Source organism: Metopolophium dirhodum, chromosome 9, assembly GCF_019925205.1.
Source record: "Metopolophium dirhodum isolate CAU chromosome 9, ASM1992520v1, whole genome shotgun sequence".
Lineage (NCBI taxonomy): Eukaryota > Metazoa > Arthropoda > Insecta > Hemiptera > Aphididae > Metopolophium > Metopolophium dirhodum.
The window spans coordinates 31927735-31953234 of record NC_083568.1 but is presented as its reverse complement, the minus strand read 5'-3'; the positions used below and the strand labels follow the sequence as shown (position 1 = coordinate 31953234).

The following is a 25500-nucleotide window of genomic DNA, read 5'->3' as shown; positions in this document are numbered from 1 at the left end:
TATATATGTATTATAGATTTTTAGGATTGGTTTCCGTAATTAACAGCCAACAGGTTAGGTTAGCACTTGTAAAACTAATTATTCATGTTATGACCCTATCCAAAGAATCATGGGTAAATTAATTCGGACCCGAGTCTCCTAGATTTTTAGTAAAAGTGAAGTGTAGGATAAATCTGAATCTCGGGCCACACAATGTTTTTTATTTAATTTGATAATAATACATGTGTATATTAATTAATGCATTATTAATTTGCTTGCCTTTCGCTGTTTTAATTGCATAGGCACTTTTATTCATAATTATATTGTTACTTATATAATTTTTATCCTTAATATTTACCAGCATATAATATAGTCATATTTCATAAATCTGTTTGATAATATTAATAATAATGATAATGGTAATGATGATAATAATAATAATAATAATAATAATAGTTATGAAAATAATAAAATCAAAATATGGTACTAATTAAAAAAAATACTGCATGGTTTATAAGTCAAGAATACTATAGAGTATGGGTGATATTTTATCTATAATAATTTTGAAATTTTATCTTAATTAATTAGGTATCTTATATTTTCCCCCAATTTTATGTGTTTAAAATTTCGGAACTTTATTGCTCTGGAACCAATTTACTAATCGATAACATTGTCGATAAAGCTGAGCTGAGCTCACGGCTCGCGTTTGGTATCTACGTGAATGTGACAACATCATATAAAATATTTTATGCTCAATCGTGTTGCTAAAAAGGTATATGCTCAATCGTGTTGCTAAAAAGGTATATGCTCAATCGTGTTGCTAAAAAGGTATATGCTCAATCGTTTTATGCTCAATCATGCTTCACCGCGTTTAATAAATAAAATATGTTTTTCATATGTGCACGTATTAATAATAAGAAAAAAAAGATATTATGATGGTGAGACATTATTAAAACACATATTAAAATACAGAAAAGTTAAGTTTTATCAAATAAAACGGTTATTAATATATCTAATAAGATTATATAAATCATAAATATAAAATTTAAAATCGTTTAATCTAATATAGGACAAAAGTTTCTTACATTAAACCATCATAATTTTAAAAGTGCAAACATAAAATAAAAATTAAATTTTTTATGTTTTTACGAAATTACAAAAAAAAACTGGCTTCGTTGAGGGCTTATCTAAAAAATAAAAATAAAAACAGTTTGATTTAAATTAATTTTTTATAATGAATATATATATTATTATATTTTTGAATATAATAATTATAGAACCTGTCATTGGTACTTAGTAGAGACGTTCCGGGTATCCGGCAATTACTCGATGGCCAGGTACTCAATATCATATATTATTTTAAGACTCGGCTCTTACTCGGTACCCGGTGTAATGGTGTTGGGATATTTTGTTCCGCGGGATAATTTGTTTCCTTTTGAAATGTTTTGTTTTTGGATTTTTTCTTCTTCTATGGAGACATTTTGATCGTTTTTAATATTTTAACAAAAATAAATTAGGATTTTTTGTTCCTTTAATTAAAAATCAAAAACAGAATAAAAAAATCCTAAAACGGAAAAAATTAATCCTTTTATAAAATTTAATAGCGGCAAAAAATATTCTATATTACAGTGGAGGTCAGAGGCATACTCAGGAATATTCAATGGTAGAAAGGGGGTTGAAAAAAAAATACTTCATGTTGTGCTCAATATTGGTTTATATATTTTATTGATAAATATATAGTAGGACTAAGTACGTACATAAGCGTAACTAGGGTTAAAATTCTGTGGGGGATACAGCCTACCTAGCAAAACTATCTTTTAAAATAACCCATAGGCTCATGATATTATCTAAATCAATAAGGGACATTTTTTTTTTGGTAGTGTGGGGAGGGGGGGGGTACTAAATCATATTCAGAAGGCTAACCTAACCCTTTAGTTGTACCACTGACTAAGTACTAGGTAGTTTTGCAAGATAAAAGTAGTTATATTAAGACAGACATAAACCTTATTTTAACAAAACATATATTGTTATACAAGGACGATCCAATGTCTGGAGTTGTAAGTGAATAATAATTAAATAAACCAAAATAAATGTTGTTTTAATATATTAATGTTCGTGTTTAGGCTACTATACTACTGCAGTAAGCTAAAAATCTAAAATATGTTGTTTATTTTTATTGACATACAAAATCGTTATAATGTAATATGTTGAAGAGCTGCTAATAAACAAACAATTCTACCTAAACATATGTTTTTTTTAAATTGGACCAAAGGCAACTAGTACCTATGCTATATGTGGACGCAATAGCTGAAGGTTTCAAATGAAGTGCAGAAATACATGGTCTTAAATACCTATATTACTGGTATACATATAGTTACAAACATAGGCGCAACTAGAAACATTTTTTAGCGGTGCTGAAATTGTATCAGCAGCACAACACCTAATAATTAATATTTTAAACCCTTAATCACTATTTATTTTAGGTTCTCGACGCACCAATCAAATCATTCGTGATGCGCGAAAAGTGATTATTCTCTCGGCTGTCAATTGTCATGTGTTCTAAATCGGTTCTCATTACCCCACCCCACACCAAAAAGGTCTTTACTTTAGTACTTTATAATATACCTATATGTAAATGTTTAAACTATAATTTATTCAAACCAAAAAAATGTATATAATCAAATTTAAAAATTTAAACAAGTGCTCCCAAAAATAAATACAATTTAATAAAAAGTAAAACTGCTATTACTTACTATTAAGTATTTACCAACTAGTTTTTATTTTTCAATTGGACGGACAATATTTTACACTTCCTTATGGGACTTACCACTTTATTTTAACTATATACAGAGTGGGCCACAGGAATAGGGACAAAAATAGACGGGTTTTTCTCAACGTTGAAAGTGAGAAGGAAGGTCTTGATATGCTCATTGATATGCTCATTGATATGCTCATTGATATGCATTTTCGTTGTCACTGTGGAGCAGTGGAGTGTCGTTCACCGTGTGTTTGCGTACGACGCGTTTGTGAAAAACAATGAATCGGTAGTTAAGGTGGTGCACCGCGCATTCAGACGGTAAGACTCCGTATTCCCGGGAGTTGATATACAGTACGTTTGGGACAATTTGGTTTTTTTTTATTAACTGTCCCTGTTTGAAAATTATATACCCACCTCATAATTGTTTTACCATTGAGAGCATCACCGCGACAGGCACGACGTCCGACGCTGAAGTGAAGTCTGAATGCGCGCTGCACCTTAATTACCGATTCATTGTTCTTCACAAACGCGTCGTACGCAAACACGCGGTGAACTATACTCCACTGCGCCATAGCGACAACGTAATGGCATTATCTTACGGATCGAATGAGCTTATCTAGACTTTCCTACTCACATTCAACGTTGAGAAAACCCTGTCTATTTTTGTCCATAGTCCCGTGGCCAACTCTGTATGTACACAAGGCCGACTAATAACGAGTGGCGACTAAAGACGTAACTAAATACTTAAGACTTAAAACGTGTTATGATTGTATATAGTATTCGAATTTAAATTTATTTAGATTTTTGAATACTTTCAGAGTATATGACTTTCATATTACATATTTTTTTCAACCCCCTTCTCTCCATTAAATATTCATGAGAATGCCTCTGACCTCCGCTGTAATATTTTGTTCCACAATTAAATTTTATAAAAGTATTAATTATTCACAAAACGGAACAAAAAGCCCACCGAGAGGAACAAAATGTCCCCGTGGAACAAAATGTGACACTAGGATATTTTGTTCCGTTTTAGGATTTTTTGTTCCGCTGTAATTTTTTTTGAAATTATCAAATTTTTCACAAAACGGAACAAAAAGTCCACCGAGAGGAACAAAATATCCCCGGGGAACAAAATATCCCTAAAGGACATTTTGTTCCGTTTTAAGATTTTTTGTTCTGCGATTGATTATTTTGAAAAAGGAACAAAATGTCCCCAAATAGGAACACAATATCCGCGAAATAAAATATTACCTTACATCTATTTATAAATATATGCATACCTATAATTAATATAACGGGAAAAATCTAAAATTCTAGGGTAATAAATTATAATTTATTTTGGTACAAATTGGAATAACTGAATCGATTTAGAATACCCAGTTGATTATAAACAAATCATGTTTTTCTTCTATGAATTACAAAAATAAATCTCGTGTTTTCTGTCTAATGTTTATAATATATTTGATACTTAATACTTTGATAGTATATAATATCATTTTGTATTTACATTTCTACTCGGCCTATACTCGATACCTGGTTAGTGTTAACATTTTTACAAGGCCAATACTCGATACGCGGTTAGTATAAAAAAATTTTACTCGGCCAGTATTCGGTACCCGGTTTAATACCAGATGTTCTACCCAGAACATCTCTAGTACTTATTGTGGATTTTAATTAATTTTAAAATATTATGTTAAATGGAAGATCTATGTATTGTATAAATACTTTATTAAATATTACCTGGATTGAATATTTCCATAAAAGCAATGATATATTCTGAAATAATATACATTAGTTTACCTATTAGTGAAACATTTTTTATTTAGATACACAGTTATAAATATACATGAATTATAAATGCTTAACAATTTAAAGATTTCTTTGATCGATACACAATATTTTAAGCAATAATCATCATAGAACATATTTTAATCAATAACTTACTTCCACTGGCCGTTTTGTTACCATTACCTAAGCAATAAAAACAATACAATAAGAATAAAATATATAATATATCATTGTATAAGAAAAAAGATTCTGAGCGAAAATGGTCAGTCAGCCTATGATATTACTAAGTATATTTGATGATATTATTGGGAATAAAGTAATTTATATAAAACATGTTTACTTGGATCCTTGTTTAAATTTTCAATCTCTAGCTTTAAAAATTGAATATTTCATACATTTTTAACTACAAAATAATAATTAAATTTGATAAATTTGAACTTTAAATGCTTATAAAAAATAATTGTGCCTACGTATTTTTAATATTTTTTAACTGTTATTGTAATAATATAGCAGGTGCCTTGCATTATTTTCAAGCTTTTTTACCCAACAAATAAAGTTTTATTGACATTCAAAGAAAAAAAGACTAACAAAATTGGAAACTGAAAATGATTTAAACAGTTCAAAACAAATAAAAATATTTTTAAAATGTTATAATGTATAGAAAATGCTAAAATAAACATATTTGTTTTAGAGTTACACCAAAAACCAAATTCGATTTAGTAAAAGATGGAGTTTGCGTAAAAATTCCCGTTTTTCCTTAATTTTCCTTTTGTTTTTCACGGCGCTTTTGACCCCCCCCCCTCAAGTACTAACAAGATTCATTTTACTATCAGAAAAGATACTGTTGAAGAAAATCCAAGCACTTTTACTGTCATAAAAAGTGACGACAAAAAATATAAATAAATAAATAAAAAATAAAAAACACACATCATTGTAAAATCAATAGATTCATCGTTCCACTCAGAATCTAAAAATAATGCGTTGTTTTAGATAGTGGAATATAATTTCGAATATCCGATATCTAATAATAATGTCGTTGGCGATGGTAATATCACCGTAAATTTTTAATCGAGACTCGATGGCGACGGTAACATTGCAATTCGTTTATCTTTAATTATAATTTTAGTCTTTTTTAAAAATATATCATAAAAATATTATACCATTATATTAAAATTTTATTTTTATTTTGGGTACTAGCTGATCCCGTGAATTTCATTGCCCGTAAAAAATTACAAATCATCAAAAAATTGTGATTGTTCTACTCCTTTTGGGTGTAACTCGCTGCAGTAATTGCAACTCAGCCAGGGTGGTAGGAAACCCAACTACGTGGATTGCGGATACGCAGATGAGCGGCAATAAGTGCCTGACCTAACCATCGTAGAAAATGTGCGAAAATTCAATTTGATGAATGCTTGTACCTGATCTCCCCTATTAACCAATGGCAACCAACTAATCATTTCTCTAATAACCATTTATAAACAAAAATGTCGATCGTAAAACTTAAAATCTCTGTTTAGCAACTTTTCGGGTTGGATCTGGGTTCAATTTAGTTTAATCTTAGCCATACAAATAATAACTTTTATGAATTTCTAACTGAAAAATAATTTAAAACATTTAAAAGATGTCTTATAGCCAATAAATAGCTCAAATAGAGTTAAAATTATTTGAAAATTGTATCATGTACCTATAGAGAGTAGTATAATTTTAACATTTGATGAAAAACTTAAGTGTCTATGGTTATTAGTACTTGAATTAGGTATATCAAAATATCAACAATTGATAAATGAAAATTCGTGAATTATTTACCAATGAAAATAGAATAAAGTAAAAATTTTAATTCGTACACTCATTAAAAAAAAATGTTACTTTCCGGTTTAATTTTTTTTACTTTAAAGTAGGAAATCTTGTATCAACTTTTCCAATATTACCAATCAAAGGAAAAACATTTATGCAATTCTAACTAAAAAATATTTTCAAATTTTTCAAAATGTTGATGATTTTTGTCCATGCCAATTTTTTATTATTTTTTAACTGTTATTATAGCAGTTTTTAGGAACTTTGTATTTAATTTTCAAGCTTTTGGACCCAACAAATAACATTTTATAGACATTTATAGAATAAAAAACTAAAAAAATTAAATTTTAAAACTTGAAAATGCAATGCAACGTATTACAGAAGTTGATGTTAGTGGAAATTAAAAAAAGAGTTGAGCGTAAATTCACAATAATTCTTTATGAGTGACTGAAGTCAAATTTTTTAAAAAATTCATCAAATCATGAAAATTGGCAAATTATTTCGAATTTAAAATTCATAAAAATGTTTCTATTTTTACCTAAAATTTGAAATGTTCGTACAAGATTTCCCTTAAGTTTTTTGATATTTAACAAAAAAAAAGTTTACCGGAAAGTCAAATTACATTTTTATGAGCGTTTGATGTTAGATTTTCCATATTCACCAATTTTATTTTCTACAGACATTACAAGTTCAAATTTGAACGAATTTACATATTATTAAAATCTGTAAGAATTACAATTTTAGTTATTTTGTTGTAATTTTAAATTATTATTCGTGGGTATTTAAAACTTTTAGACTAAATCATTATACTTTATACACACAATGACATTTTCAAATGCATCTAATATTTTTGGGAAAAGTTAAATTAACCTACAGTTGTGCTAATTCCTAATAGTAAAACTAATTACTTTAATCAAAAATGATATCGTAATAAACCAAACCTGGGCAAGTTAATGATAATTCTTAACTGACTTAAGTTAACTTGTTAGAAAAAAATTGAAAAAATTAAAGTTAATAGTTGTCCTAATTTTCTTTAATTCAGTTAAGTTAAAAGTTACATGGAAACATACAATTTACTTATAAGCTTGGGTTAAGTTATTCATGATTTTTTTTTTAATAAATAAATATCCAGTAATATGGTTTAAATAATATAATAATAAAATAATAAAAAGTAAATGTTTATGCAATATGTATCATCAATAATAATTTTGTTATATTAATTATTCAAATTATTTATAAATTAACTTAACTTGGATTTGATTAAAAACAACTCGTCATATTTTATAATCTAACTTTTATCTTAACTTTGAACTTAACTTTAGCTTTCTAAATCGTTTCCGCACAGGCTTGTTAAATATACTTAGTAAATAGTTGTTGGCGCTGACAATGACCATCAGTGATATGCTAATGAGCACGACGGCACGAGTGTCTTATCGGTCAGTCCCACCTTCCACTCATCTCTTCACCCTATTATATATTCCTTGTGTATTATTATTATTATTATTATTGATTATTAGAATCACCATATTTATTGTTTTTGTTTTAGTTGTATTATCTTACTCTTTATTGTGTTTTTCTTATTATCATTTATTGCGGCCAACGCTCTTGTTGTCTTAACTTTTGTATTATTGCTTTTTTTTTTCTCTCGTCAAATTCTTTATTGTTCCGCTATTGCAGCGTTCTTTTTGTTAATGTTATCGTAGTGTTTGTTACAATCTTGTCGGGTGTACGTATTTATTGGTACACACCAAGCATCAACTATATATATTGTTAATTTCGATCTGTACAATCGGACTGTCTGATCATTGTGATCAACCAAATTATTATTATTACTGCGGTGTTACGTGCGACGCTACTGAAATCCGTCACTGCACCTGCTCATTATTATTGTTTAAAATAAACGGCCAATTATTACCATTCAAACCGTGAGTTATAAATTTATATATTTTAACTATACTATTGCCATCCGTGGGTCACCTGATTCGACGGCTTGTACGCCCACTGTGCGCCTCACCATCACCAAGTGCCAGCTACTCCCGCGTAAGTCCGCCAGCACGTCAGTGTATTGTCATCTCATAACAGGAAAGTCAAAAGTAGCCCCTCTCAAGCGGTCCACAATTCCCCGTCTGGAACTGTGTGGTGCCGTATTGGCTTCGAAACTCCTCCGATTAGTTGCTGACTCCTACACTAATCGCATAACTATTGACGAACTCCACGCCTGGACTGATTCCACCACAGCTCTCGTTTGGATTAGGTCTTCCCCTCATCGATGGGCCACATTCATCGCGAATCGAACCAGTCTGACCCACGATTTAACCACACCTGCAATTTGGCGCCATGTTCCCACGAAGGAGAATCCAGTCGATTGCGCATCGCGCGGATTGTTTCCTTCCGAGATCCTCAACCACTCACTGTCGTGGACTGGTCCATCATTTTTACTGAGTCCTCCTGACAAATGGCCAAAATTACTGTTAACCAAACTTGAAGATTTCACTGGGCCCCCCTCAAGGGAAGCTCGAGTACCTACTGTGCTCACCGTCACTGTAGACATTCCGACAATCGATTTGTTAAATCGCATGTCATCTCTGCAGAAGATCCTTCGCGTAATCGCTTACTGTTTTCGTTTTTCCAAGCCCCGTTCTGACGCCCCAATTAACAACATTATAAATGCGACGGAGATTACTCGTGCTATCTCTGCCTTGGTCTACTTAGTCCAACGTCAAACGTTTGCCGTCGAAATTGCAGCTCTGTCAAACGGTCTTCCCTGCTCAAAATCTCTCCGACGTTTAGACCTGTTTCTTGACCCAGTTGGTGTTCTCAGAGTGGGCGGTCGGCTTCGCAACGCAGAAATTCCATACGTTCACAAACATCCTGCTTTGTTGCCGTCCCGTCATCGTTTAACTGATCTAATAATTGATCACAACCATTGTGCATTAAGCCATCTAGGAGCCATGACCCTCCAATCACATTTACAACGTGAGTTTTGGATACTGTCAGGGAGGCAGGCTATTAGGTCCCGGCTGCGATTATGTCTTCCATGCTTTCGCACTAGACCTTAAACGGTTCAACCAAAAATGGCTGCTCTTCCTAAATACAGAGTACAATAGATAAAACCATTTGCTATCTCAGGCGTTGATTATGCTGGCCCGATATCTATCAAAGGATCCCATGGTCGCGCATCATCCAAGAGCTCTGCCTACATTTGTTTATTCGTCTGTACCGTAACCAAGGCATTGCACATAGAACTCAGTTCTGACCTGTCAACGGAAACTTTCCTCCTAGCGTTCACTCGTTTTGCTGCTCGTCGTGGACCGATCAAAGAGATCCATAGTGATTGTGGTACTAATTTCGTTGGTGCCGCGAATCTTTTAAACCCGCTACATAACTTCATCGCATCAGAAACCTATCGTGTTGACAATGACCATCAGTGATATGCTAATGAGCACGACTGCTCGAGTGTCTTATCGGTCAGTCCCACCTTCCACTCATCTCTTCACCCTATTATATATTCCTTGTGTATTATTATTATTATTATTATTGATTATTAGAATCACCATATTTATTGTTTTTGTTTTAGTTGTATTATCTTACTCTTTATTGTGTTTTTCTTATTATCATTTATTGCGGCCAACGCTCTTGTTGTCTTAACTTTTGTATTATTGCTTTTTTTTTTCTCTCGTCAAATTCTTTATTGTTCCGCTATTGCAGCGTTCTTTTTGTTAATGTTATCGTAGTGTTTGTTACAATCTTGTCGGGTGTACGTATTTATTGGTACACACCAAGCATCAACTATATATATTGTTAATTTCGATCTGTACAATCGGACTGTCTGATCATTGTGATCAACCAAATTATTATTATTACTGCGGTGTTACGTGCGACGCTACTGAAATCCGTCACTGCACCTGCTCATTATTATTGTTTAAAATAAACGGCCAATTATTACCATTCAAACCGTGAGTTATAAATTTATATATTTTAACTATACTATTGCCATCCGTGGGTCACCTGATTCGACGGCTTGTACGCCCACTGTGCGCCTCACCGTCACCAAGTGCCAGCTACTCCCGCGTAAGTCCGCCAGCACTCGCCGTAGTGTGTGAGAGGCCGCCCAATTCTTTGGAATCCGCATTCAACGGGTGTCTCCAATGTGGGCAGGCTGTCCGGGTCCACGTCAAGACTTCAATAGTTTAAGCTTAGTCATTAAGGTTTAGCCAACTCATGTGAGCTCCGTGGTCATTGCACCTGTCCTAACCGACTACGGAGACCCCCCCCCCCCCCCCCCCCCAATAACTAAACTCTAGAATCTTGTTCTCCTCAACACCTCACGCCCCTTTCCTTATCTGAGGTCATCGTTGTCGTCATGCATATTAGGTTGCCTACCCAATTCATAAAAGGCAACATAAGCAATCCTAATCAATTTTTTGGTCTTGACTGTTCGTCGAGTGGTTTTTCGGGAATGTGCTGCGTCAGCTGTCTTGGCGTACACAATAGTAATATATTATAGACGGACGGTCTATTACAGTCTGCCGCGGTGGTGGCATACATCGTACAATGCCATCTCTTGAGCTTTGTTTATTTTTAATTTTACCAGAGCGGCCTAAACTAACCTAAAACTCGTGTTACCGTTACGCACGGACTAAGATATAATGGACTGGAAACGACAAGGTGGGCGGGTGACGGAAGACGGACCGCAAAAGGTTCCTCTGTTATCATCAACACTCATAATTTAATGTTTTCAGCGCTACCAGTAGTTTTATGTAGCGTCACATATTGTATCTCAGTCCGTGTTTTATACAGATGGCGCTGTAAACTCTCAATTATGATTGCGACCCCCCTGAATCTGCCTCTTATACATACTTTTGAGACCACTGATAAGCTGCTCGTTTCGAGTCCATTATATCTTAGTCCGTGCCGTCAATGAACGGAATTATGTTTTACCACAGTGATTAATTATACCAACTGTTACACGTACCTTACAACTATAAATAATGAATGTATACTTACTGTATTCCATAACTAAATTAATCCAATTCCTTTTAGATTTCCAACATCCTAAATTATAAATATATAATATTATGTACTTAAATTATTGTAAAAATTCCCTATTTCAGCCCATTCTAAGGAATTTATATGATCCGCCAAGTTTAAAGAAATTGAAGTATGAAACCAAATAATATAATATGTCTATGTGTCTACTACTATTTATTTTAGAAGGTAAACTATGTTGGCAAAATAAATAAGGAAAATAGGTAAAAGTCAGCAAAAATATAAATCGTTTATCTATTTTTTTCGAGTTATTATCTGATAAATTCATGATGTGTTTTTCGCATTCTGCTGATATTGTTGGTTTTCAACTAACAAAATTCGTGGGCTCAGTACCAAAAGAGGATATCTCAAAATATAAAAATGTTCAGGAGAGCCATTTTAAACTATTTTCCACTTGAAACTGTATTATCTTTTAGATTCTGAGCGGATCGAGGAAGTGGTTTTACAATGCCATTTATTTTTTTATTTTATTTTATTTTTTTATTTATTTTTATCCTGTATACAAAATTTCTACCAGAAGGAGTGCTTCGATTTCAACATATAGTACCATATTTTTTAGCAAATTGGATCATGATTGTACTTTTTCGATTTTCTCAATAGTTATTTAATGCCACGGGAAAAACTACTGACAAATTAAGAAAAACTGCTTAAAATGGGATTTTAATTTCTAACGCTTTGTTTATCACGGTATCAACGAATAAAAAATTATAATATTATAATATTAATTTAACTTAAAGGCTATAATAAAAAATTAAAATAAACAAATTCCAGACTGATAAACCGTCTCCGCTCAGAATCGTTTTTCTTATCCAATGATATTATATCATGAATTCAAGTTTAATACGATCCATTATACATTGACTCACTTGTAACCTACTGTACAGCAGAGCGACAGCCACTAAAACGCTTTTTTTATCTTTTTTCTAATGAATTATTTTTAATGATTGGCATATTTAATAATTCACAAAGTTGTTCTGTGTTAACAATTGATATTTGATTTTAATTTTTTAATCAAAACTTAATGTAAAAAAACAAAAATGTAAAAAGTTTTTGTGGATATGAACCAAGAAGATCTTCAGATAGAAACCTTGTGGTTGTTATATAATTTTAGATTCTGAGCGAAGCGATGAATGTATTGATTTTACAATGATATGTGTTTTTTTTTATTTTTTTTATTTTTGTGTCTGTCATCACCTTTTAGGACAGTAAAAGTGCTTGGATTTTCTTCAACAGTAACTTTTCTGATAGGAAAGTGAATCTAGTTGGTACTTTGGGGGGGGGGTTAAAAGTAAAAGTCCCAGTAATTTTCAAAAGAACCGTGAAAAACAAAAGAAAAATTAAGGTAAAACGGGATTTTTTACGCGAAATCCATGTTTTACTAAATCGATTTTGGTTTTTGTTGTAACTCAAAAAAAAATTACCGTAGGTTCATGAAATTTTGACTGAATGTTTATAATAGCATTTTCTATACACCATAAAATGTTGAAAATATTTTGACTCTTTTTGAGCTGTTTACGGACATTGTCAGTTTTCAATTTTTTTAGTTTTTTTTTCTATAAATATCAATAAAATTTTACCTGTTGAGTCAAAATGCTTGAAAATTTAATAGAAGGCTCCTTGGTTATTGTTTCAAAGGCAGATGAAAAAAATTGAAAATCCTTAGTCACAGTTTTTATTTATAAGCATTTAAAGTTCAAATTTTGACAACATTTATCAAATTTATAATTTATAAATTATTTTGTAGTTAAAAATGTATAAAATGTTTAACTTTTATGGCTAAGGATTGAAAATTTAAAACAAGGCTCCACGTAAATAGGTTATATAAAAATTACTTTATTCACAATAATATCATCAAATATACTTGGTAATATCATAGGCTGACTGACCGTTTTCGCTCAGAATCGTTTTTCTTATACAATGATATTATATCATTGAATTCAAATTTAACACCATCCATTACAGTAACCCACTTGTAACCTACTGTACAGCAAAGTGACATCCACTTATCCACCTTTTTTTTCACCTAGTTAGAACATTTTTATTTTAAATTAAATATAACATGTTTTAGGTAGTTACCCAAAATTAGTACCTATAGGTTTTAGGTGCGTCGTCCTGGCACCCGTAAATCGTCAAAACCCTCCCTAACATATCTCATTTTTTTGTACCCGATTTGTACCCATTTGAACCCTCCATAAAAAAATTTGTACCCCTCTCCCTTTTACGCAAAATCAAATATCCCGTCCGGTGCTGTAACGACGTCGTCCTGGCACCCGTAACCACCAGAAGTCAACCGATCGATTTCGGACCTATCTCATTTTTTTGTACCCGATTTGTACCCATTTGAACCCTCCATAAAAAAATTTGTACCCCTCTCCCTTTTACGCAAAATCAAATCCCCTGTCAGTGTGCTGTAAACCGGTCATACTGGCACAATAAAGACTGTTGGATGCGCAGTGCTTGGTGTTTTTAAAAATCTTTGTTTTTCGGTTTACCTAAATGTTCCTCCTTACACATGAATGGTAGTAGCTAGGTAATTACATTATATTACCATTGTATATGAGTATATAAGTATGTATATTGTTATTTGACAAAATCACCTTGTTGTATTTTACTGAATGAAATGTTTAATTCTTAAGTTTAAAACAATATCACGTTTTGTTACATAAAGTTGCGTTTTTCATCATGGCAAAACGAGTGAATAACATAGTGTTTTTTTAAATCGCTGTAAAAACATAACTGATGGAAAGACTTAGTTCATAATTTTTTTTCAGTGTATATAACCTATAATATAGACTATGATTTATCAATGGACTCACATTCAAAAGATCTGGTACTTGGTACCTGCTATACAGGAATACAGCAGAGAATTCCTCGGTTTTGTACTTTTGTATAATTGTATGTTACTTTTACTCACCTTAGAGCTTTTTTAATTCTGAACTTATTTGCTCACTTACCTATTTTTGTATCAATAGGTCACTAACCCGCTTTAAAACAGTTTAATACTAGTCCAATATTATTTCATTTTGGATTCTGAGCGGATTTTAGACTCTATTGGTTTTACAATGATGTGTTTTTTATTTTTTTTTTTTTTTTTAAATTTTTTTCTATGTAAACGATTAGTAGTCAAAATAATGCTTTTTATTTTCATTTTCAGTATCTTGTTCGATGGGGATGTGAATCTAGTTGGTACTTTTGGGAGGTCAAAATTTAAAAATCACAATAGTTTTCAAAAGCGCCCGGAAAAACATAATACAATTTAAGGGAAAACGGGAATTTTACGCATAACGGTTTTTGACAAAATCGATTTTGGCTTTTGGTGTTATTCTAAAACAAATTATCGTAAAGGTTAATAAACGGAAAATAAGAGGAGAATTCATGGACAAAAAATGTGAAATCTCCCTATAAAATGCTGTACAGTAAATATTTTTGTGTGAGGGGCAAATAGTCTACCTATCTAACGAGTTTGAAATCTCTCCATGACTTTTGTTACGGTAAAATCATTGTGTTCAAGCGGGACATGTGAAAAAAAACGTACTGTGAACATACAAATGTATACTACTCACAAGGGCCGGATCTATGGGGGGGGGGGGGAAGTCGGGGATTTATCCCCCGGGCGTATTTTTAAAGTCTTAAATTTGTAAATTGAAAATTAAAGATGGACATTAAAACAAAAGTTAAAACTAGGTACAAAATAATAAAAGTAAAAACTAATAACATTGATTTAATAATTAAAAAGGACAAAATAAATATGAAAATATAGGTACGCAGTGCCGTGGATATAGGAAATACCCGTCCGTAACTGTCAGCGGGAGTGTACGCGCCTTAGTCCATCATAGATTAATGTACTCTCTGATTAGTGACATAATAAAGTCTGGTAAAGATACTGTTGAAGAAAATCCAAGCACTTTTACTGACCTAAAAGGTGATGACATAACAGACACAAAAAAAAAATAAAAAAACAACACATCATTGTAAAATCAATAAGTTCATCGTTTCACTCAGAATCTAAAAACTATCCTATTGATAAGTAGCCCAAGTCAAATTGAAAATTATGTTTTACATATCATATTAAAATAATTTAAAAAGAAATTTATATTCTATTTTGTTAGGTTTTTTTATTACAAACTGTTTTTTTTATATAATTTATTTTTATAGTTCAAGATATCAAATAAACAACCGGGTTCTTATTATTTTGGAAATTTATAAAATGTAGAATGTAAAATGTAGATATTTTAGTATATACATTTAATCCTTAAGTTAAAATCTATGATAAAGTAAATTTCTTTATCATTTTATAATCATTATATTACAATTTTCAGTACATTATCACATTTGATCCATTGTATTTTTTCCGTACCTCGTACGCCGTACATGATATTAAGTTTTGATTGTAACAAATATTAAAAAATTAAAATTGTATAATATTGTTAGGTAGTTTTAGTATATTGTAAATTAAATATTGTTCTTTTACACTTGTTTTAACCTAATTAGTAATTTAGATTTGTAAATAAATAATTCATACATGTTATTATTATCAATATATTATATATTCTAAGCCTGAAACTTAGAAATATTGACCACAGATTTTAGTTTTAAATACATCATTAAGAAGTGCATCTAAAACTATTACTTGAATAGTTTAAAATTTAAAATGTTTTATTTTTTAAGTTAAAATCATTTAAATTATTTGTGGTAAATAAATTATTGGTCCAGTATATTGCAAAAGATTTTATAAATGTTGGTCCTTACAATACAATAATTTTTCGTAAAAAAAAATACTTATTCTGGTATCTCCTTGAGATGGCCATATTTTTTTAATTTTCCCCGGGTGTTAAAAAGCTAAGATCCGGCCCTGCTACTCACTTACCATAAATTCGGTTTTTTTAACACATCGTAAAAATTTTTTTGTGTCACCTTTTCAGTTATCAGTCCTTCTTATCGCCCTCCAAAACTGCTATATAAAATATATTTTTAAAATATATCAGTTAATATATCAGTAAATATAATCAGTTATGTTTTTACAGCGATTTAAAAAAACACTATGTTATTCACTCGTTTTGCCATGATGAAAATAATATATATTATATACATTTTTAATTAATATTCGTTAAGAATAGAGAATACTAAGTAGAGGTTTTTAAGAATAGTTATATAGATCCAAATAACTTATAGGTATCACTAAAAAATTTTAATTTATTTTTTAAGCCATTAATGCTGTAGCAAAACGTGATATTGTTTTAAACTTAAGAATTAAACATTTCATTCAGTAAAATACAACAAAGTGATTTTGTCAAATAACAATATACATACTTATATACTCATATACAATGGTAATATAATGTAATTACCTAGCTACTACCATTCATGTGTAAGGAGGAACATTTAGGTAAACCAAAAAACAAAGATTTTTAAAAACACCAAGCACTGCGCATCCAACAGTCTTTATTGTGCCAGTATGACCGGTTTACAGCACACTGACAGGGGATTTGATTTTGCGTAAAAGGGAGAGGGGTACAAATTTTTTTATGGAGGGTTCAAATGGGTACAAATCGGGTACAAAAAAATGAGATAGGTCCGAAATCGATCAGTTGACTTCTGGTGGTTACGGGTGCCAGGACGACGTCGTTACAGCACCCGGACGGGATATTTGATTTTGCGTAAAAGGGAGAGGGGTACAAATTTTTTTATGGAGGGTTCAAATGGATACAAATCGGGTACAAAAAAATGAGATATGTTAGGGAGGGTTTTGACGATTTACGGGTGCCAGGACGACGCACCTATAGGTTTTATTATAATTCATAAGATTATTAGTTATGAACAATACATAAAAACTAATTAAATGACATACTTATCAAAAAAATAGTTTTATTTTCAAAGATATAAAATTAATTCTCACCGTCTTTATTATTATAGTACACGAGACCAATAGAATCGAATTCTTCTGTAATGATACGATGTTTCAAATAACAATGAATATTTATAATATTAAAAATTAAAAACTATCAACTGGTATAGGTACTATAAATATATTATGTATTTAATGTTGATATTATACAGGTATCAAATTAAATGAGTGTAAAAGTTAAATTAGTAATAGGTACATTTTAATATATTATACCTACGTTAAAGACAGTAATTATATTTACATATAGGTATTCAGTTACAAATATTTATTTATTTAGATAAGATTATTTTACCTAACAATAAATGTATTATTTAACCGTGCGTAAAACCGTATATTCAAATTGTGAACATATTCAGTGCAACTAAAATTCCACGAGTCCAAACTTAAGAATTAGGAACCTAACATCGTGCGATTGGAGCGAGTCTCTTCGGATTATCGGAATATATTTTATTTATACTTAAACTGTAAAACTTTAGACCTAAGTGATAAACCCAAAATATCTAATCTTGTTGATAAAATTAATTTAAGTTAATTTTCAAATCAACTTATGCACTTTACTAGTTTAATTAAATTGACACTTGAATTAACTTAGTTTATCTCGGTTGATTTACAAATAATCGATTAAGTTAAACAATTTTTGAATTTTTTCGTTTTTATGGTTTTATACGTAAATTTTAATATTAAAATAAATATAATCGAATACAATAGTAATTCAAACATTTTTGTTACTTTTCTTGATAAAATAATTTTGTAACTAGATATATTTTAATAGATTAGATAGGTAGACATAATATTATATGACTTTAATTTAATATTTGTTAAATTATTAATTGAGGCATGTATAGTTAAAATATATTATAATCCTTTAAAGCAAAATAGGTACCTATATGGCTACATAATATACTGTACATTCCGTTAAAAGTTTAGTAAATTTGTTAATTATAATTTAGGAATTTAGAAAGTACGAAATTAATCTTTACCAATTAACAAAAGTAGATAAACCTTTTTTAAATTGAGTAGGTAGTCAAGTTAATATTATTTTCCATATTAACTTTTAACTTATCAAGTGAAATTGTGATTTGTTAACTGTTAACTTCTAACTTGTCGAATATCGATCTTGTGTAGTCTGAAGTTAATCGAACTACTTGTTTTCATGAAATTGCTTTACGCACTTTTAAAAACAATAAATATACAGTGAGAACCACTTAATGTGATAAGGTTGTGCTCATAATGATTAGGTGTACTATCTGTTTGACTCTGTAAGATATATTTTAAATTCTACGTGGAGCAAAGAATGCATTGATTTTACAATGATTTTTTGTGAAGGTGAAGGTATACATAATAAATAATGATTCCAAGTAGAATAAATATTTAATTTTCAACTAAAATATCTTTTCTTGTAAGTGCATGTCCGTAGTTGATACTTTTGGGAAGTCAAAATTAAAAATTCTCAAAAGGTTTTTACTAAATAATAATTGGGATAAAACACACAAAAAAAATTTGGGTAAGTGGATGTCATTCTGCTGTACAGTAGGTTACAAGTGGGTCACTTTAATGGATGGTGTTAAATTTGAATTCAATTATATAATATCATTATATAAAAAAACGATTCTGAGCGAAAACTGTCAGTCAGCATATTACTAAGTATATTTTATGATATTATTGTGAATCAAGTAATTTAGATATAACCTATTTACGTGGAACCTTGTTTTGAATTTTCAATCCTTGGCTATAAAAGTTGAAAATTGTATACATTTTCAACTAAAAAATAATTATTTAATTTTAAATTCAAAGTTTAAATGCTTCTAAAAAAAAAAACTGTGCCTATGTATTTTTAATATTTTTCAACTGCTATTGTAACAATATATCAGGAACCTTGCATTCAATTTTTACGCTTTTTTACCCAATTGATATTTATAGAAAAAAAACTAAAAAAAATAATAACTGACAATGTCCGTAAACAGCCCAAAAAGAGTCAAAATATTTTCAAAATTTTATGGTACATAGAAAATGCAAATATATACGATCAGTAAAAATGTCATGTATATACGTTCATTTTTTTTAGAGTTACACCAAAAACCAAAATCGATTTTGAGTAAAAATTCCCGTTTACCTTAATTTTTATGTTGTTTTTCCAGGCACTTTGGAAACTATTGGAATTTTAAATTTTGACCTTCCTAATGCACCAACAATATTTACTTTCCCATCGAACAAGATACTGAAGACAAGGAGTTGAAAATCAATGCATTATTTCAATTACTTATCGTATACATCACAGACACACTAAAAAAATAAAAAAAAAAAAAAACACACATCATTGTAAAATCAAATACAATCATCGTTACACTCAGAATCTAAAATTAGATAAAAGTAGAAATTTTTTCGCATAAGCACTTTTTGACAAATTCTGATTTTTATTTTTCAGAGTAGTTTCCTACTTTCCGCTTTATTCAATAATTTATTGAACTTATTGCTTAATTTTTGAATAAAAGTGTATGTATAAGTAAAAGTGATCACATTATGATTAAAACAGAAATCACTTTATACAGGTACAAGTTGTTCAATAAAATATAACAATACTTACTAATACAATCATCAACTTGAACCAAAATAATTAATGGTTAGTAAAAAATGTTATAAATAATATTATAATGCTATGTAATAGTTTCTTATTATGTTTTGGAATATGTTTGATATTAAATCAGTACCGGTACTGGAGTCTGTAATTGGAACTTAAGGAGCTAAATAAATCAAATACCACTATTAGATCAACCGAACAAGACTAGAGTGAAGATAAAAGAACTTTGGGTTGATTATGTGGTTTAAAATTTACATTGAAATAATCATAATTTTCATAAACGCTAGAAAAATAGTTAGCAAAAGCGTTAACTATATCATTAGAAGTATCAGTTAGACGATATAAATTTTAATCTACAAAAAATCAGAAATTTCATAATAATATTGTGCTTGCTAATTGATTCAAATACTGATTCAAAAGGATATTATTGTGTTCAAAATTTAATTTTGATAAAAACCTTATTCTGTCAAATACTATTATTTCATATTTGATTATTATATCTTTAATTTATGAACTAAAATTACAATTATGTATTTTACACCCATCCATTAATATGAATCTGTTATGAATCATGTATACTGTATAAGAAGTAAACACAAATAAATAGATACTTACATTCATTAGCGTATGTACAGGCAAGGACATTTAATATAAAAAATATAGCTATCATAAAATTAATACTTTTTCCCATGTTTGTAGGTACAAATCTGATGTACAATAACTGAATAATATTTTACAGCGTTGATTATGAGAATAATATAAAATGTTTTCTAGTCAATACTTAGTATTATACTAAATAGGAAGGTATGTAAAATAGCAATATAATGAAACGCGTCGTAACCATATAGATAATAATTTTTTTTCCCACCTAGTGTACAAAGGCCTTGTACTGTGTATACGAAATTGAGAAGGGGGCCGATGGCTGTGACAACACAAGTGGCCGTAGTTATTCCAGATGTAATTATAATTTTTTATTAAAAAGTTTGCATGTTTCTTTTAATAACTTTTTTGTAACCCTACAATTCTAGTGATTTTTACAAAAGGATAATCTACACAATTTTTTTGATGTTTTCCAATTAATTAGGCAATAATTGATTCAGTATATAATATTAGTAATCACGACTGACAAAATATACCAATAATTAGACACACGTGGTTTAAATGGGCAACTCCTGTCCCGAGATGATATTATACACGGTCCGACTGTCGTGTAGCCTATTAATATTAACAACCCAATTGAGAGCTATTCATTGTTATTACGTCTTTAGTATCGGTCAATGTCAATATTGGATATTCACTAGATTTCTCAAGTATCGATTTTCTTATTTTTTTGTAATTCAAAAACTGTCCGACTGTCGTGTAGCGATATTAGTACAATTATTATAACTTTTAAACGAAAAACCCATCGAATAAAATAAAAAGTTGTATCCAGCCCATAAACATAATATTATCGTTTATTTATTTGTTATTTTAATATGTGTCAAGAGTGCCACTCGCCATTAAGTAAGTCACTGTAGTGGATGGGATCAATTTGAATTCAATATTTCAATGATAAATTATTGTCTACATTGACATTCGTTTTTGAGTGGAGACAGTCTGTCATCCTATATCAAGAATATATAATATCATTATTTGTTTCTTTAAAATTACTAGGTAGATACATATTAACTTTGAAGCCTTACATATTGTAATCAATTCTTCAACCAATAAACTTAAAATATACACCAAGTCAAAATCCGCACACAATCTTAAAATGATGCACCTCAGTTTGTTGAATCTTACAAAAAAAAAAAAACATTATTAAAAAAGGGTTCCATAGTAATATGTCATGACAAACATATTGTTTAAGACTTATAATTTTAAAGAATTTAAATTTATGACCATTCAACCATTTATCAATTAAATATGCCCATAAATTGGTTCAAAATTAAAATATCAAAAATTAACTTTTTAGGTGCTTCAGCGATGTATAATATGATTTCTAGAATTTATATATTATGTTTGCCATTAAATTCGACAGTAGGACTATTCATTCCAATATCAAAAAAAACAGAGGACAACCGGTTCTGTTAAGTTATAAAAACGATAAACCCAATGGTTGTGTAGCGTTTTGATTAAAAATATCAACTAACAAATTTTTTGGTTTCAAATGCAATCCCTGATTAATATCCATCATGGCATATTTTGGTTATAAAATAACAATTTTTAATATATATTATGGTGACGAAGAATTCATAAACTTCTTTTGAAATGATATTGTTATCCTTATTTGAGCCTCGCAATGTGATTCACTATGTGAATATTTATCACATTTTCCATTGAAACTTAGCTGTAAGTGCTGGTTATATTTTCTTATGTAGTTTGGACCACATGTTAAATTATTCCTGTATACCTAGTGTGTTTACATAATAATATCTGCATATATTTCGATACCGGTTATTGTTATAAACCACCATAAGTGCACGGAAAAAACAAAACAGTTGTTTGTACTATAAAAAATAGTAGGATTTACTGTACATTATAATTGCTATAGGGATAGCTATAAGATTAATCAGATTTACTAAAATATTATAATCTAGTTATTATACTTATTCAAACTGAAATATGCTATTTTAACAATATTTTTTAGTTAATTCAAGCATTCAAAACTGCATTAACTATAAAAATATAGTAAACCTAACCATAACTAATAATTATATTTATATAGTAATAATAAGTAAATCATTTTAGTTATTTACCCATTAAATAGTTATATTTACTATAATTTGTTTAACTATAATATTATAGTAATTTTTTTTCCGTGTGCTGAATTTCCCAGTACAATTTAGTTATTAAAGGTCAAATTATATATTATTTTAGTAAATGTTTAATATATTATACATATTGAATATTACAACAATCGTATACGTTATGAAGTTAATATTTTCCATGTGTACAAATAAGAACTGCAGATGCCTATTAAAATATGATATATTATTTTGTTAGGTGAACAATACTTAAAGCCTTACACATTGTTGTAAATTTCCCATCCAATGGAACTACCTACATATATTCACTGAATCGATGATAGTCCTCACTTAATTATTAAAGAAACTCACTCAACATAAATATGAATATAAATGATAGGTACATCAAAATATTTCAATTTTTTTTTTATCTATACCTGCTAATACACATTATAAAAGAGAAAATATTTGTATATTTGTTTGCAACAAATAAACTCAAAAACTTCTGGACCGATTTCAAAAATTCTTTCACCATTAGAATGCTACATAATCCCTGAATAATATAGACTATTTTTGCAACTAGAAAAAATTAGAGATACCTACTAAAACTTCAATGATTTAACCGTTACGGCTTTCACTAATTTATCGGTTGTCACGGGGAAAGTTTTTTTGTATAATTTGTTTTGGAAAAATTAATTTGGTGGTCAAAAATAATAACGATAATATCTATATACAAAAAATAATGTTTGTTTGTCCTTTATGCCTTCTTAAACAGCTGGACTGATTTCGATGAAATTTTTTGTGTGTGTTTAAGTGGTTCCTTTGATGATTTAGTTTAACAATTGGACCCGACAGGGGTCCTGCGGAGAGGTGCAAAATCAAGGATTTTGAGATTTTCCACGGACATTTTTGTTTATAAATGGTTGCTATTAGTAGGCATTTGTATTTCATTTGTATATTGGTTGTCACTGGTTGATCGCCAATCGGGCAGATCAACCATGCATACATTCAAACTTTCACATATTGCCTACTTGATTTGCTGTCGCAGATTGCCTACCGGGTTGTGGCCGAGTTGCATTTACTGCAGCGAGTTACACCCAAAAGGAGTTGTATAATCACAATTTTTTAAGAATCGTCATTTTTTACTTCTTACGTGCGAAAAAATGTGTGGGATCAGTTAGTTTTTATAAAAAATATGACTTGATTTTTATTTTGACATATTATTAATATTAACAACCCGATTGAGAGCTACTCATTGTTATTACGTCTTCAGTGACGATCAATATTGGATATTCACTCGATTTCTCAAGTATCGATTACCTTATTTTGTTGTAATTAAAAAACTGTCTGACTGTCGTGTAGCCATATTGTTAATATTAAATAATCCAATTAAAAGCTTTTAAGTATTGTTATTACGCATTTGGTGTCTGTCCATCTTTCGACAGCCCTATCGTTTCGTGTATTTGTGTTTAATATTTTATATGAATCATTTTTTTTAAATATATTTTTTGACGCTAGATTAAAACATTTAATCATTATTTAAACCATATTTAAACATTAATGAAAATAGTTTTTAAACATAATATCTATGTTTATATTAATATGACTATATTCAGTATCCGCGAAATCAGAGAAAATTACAATGATTATTGTGTCGTCTTACTTATGAAGACATTAATAAAATACGTTTAACGTGTATATTATAAAAATGAAGACGAACGAAACATGGGAGCTGCTTTAATAACGAGCGCATCCCGTTCACACAACAACAATAATACGAACTCTTTTTGGTTATGTTTACATAAAATAAAAAATACATAAACTATGGTGGTGTTTACATTGATTTAGCACAGAAATTAAAAATACGTTTGTATAGAGTTGATCATGTGTGTATTGCGTAGGAAGAGAGCTTCACCCTCTCTTCCTACGGGGTGAAAAGAGTTGTCCATTGTGCGTGCTGTACGTTGTCACCGTGACAGATGTAGCGACGAAATGTTGACAACAGCGGCATTAACAACCCCAGCGTTTCACTAGATCTACCACTCCTTTTTATGTCCCTCATGTCACCACAAAATATTTAGCTAACCAACCAAAGGTTGATTGCAAACGCCTAATCTTTTTAATATTTTAAACATTTTTTAAAACTCTTAATTTTTTTTTCTTGGTTTAATTGTTGTATATATTTGACTATGCATGATTTTAGGATTAATAATTATTTATTTCGTATGGTGAACTAACAAAACACATATAATATACATAGTTATAATTGTTCAATAATATCACAAGTAAAAATCACAATAATCATAATAAGTGACACAATCAGAGTAAAAATTAAAAATGTTTTACATTAAATGTTATAACCAGGGCCCGAAACTTTATGCATTTACATCTTTTTTTTTAATGCTTACATCCGATGTTCGTCTTTACAGAAATTTGGTTGATTGAATATAGAATTCAATAATATAATTATTACTTTGCATTTTTTGCATTTTTAAGGAATTTATTACTTTACGGTAATTTTTTAGTATTTTTAGCGCATTTCATTAATTTTTGTACTTTTTTTTTACATATATTAGCTATTTTATTTTTCTTATTGAAAGTTGCGTTTAAAAACCATAAACACAAAGGTTGTCTAGCGTTTTGATTCAAAATATCACATAACAAATTTTTTGGTTTCAAATGCAATCATTGATTAAAATCCATCATGGCATATTTTGGTTATAAAAATGAACAATTTTTAATGCATATTATGGTGACTGTACAGCAGAGTGACACCCACTTACTCATTTTTTTTTGTTGAATTGACTTTCATTTATATATCGTTGTAATATTATCATTAACACATCGTGGGCTGAGAATGAATAGGTTCTATGTCCACTTTTTTCAAAAATCGTTTTTTTGCATACATTTGTTTAATTTTCAA

At 29.8% G+C, this 25500-nt stretch overlaps 1 long non-coding RNA gene across 1 annotated transcript; it reads right to left on the bottom strand.

Moving 5' to 3' along the window:
* Positions 1-1049: 1049 nt before the first annotated feature.
* On the bottom strand, positions 1050-20610 carry LOC132951651 (uncharacterized). Its single transcript, XR_009665376.1, has 4 exons — positions 20467-20610; positions 4682-4708; positions 4478-4513; positions 1050-1166 (listed from the first exon to the last, which is right to left on the bottom strand). It is a non-coding gene; the product is annotated as an uncharacterized LOC132951651 (long non-coding RNA).
* Positions 20611-25500: the final 4890 nt, after the last annotated feature.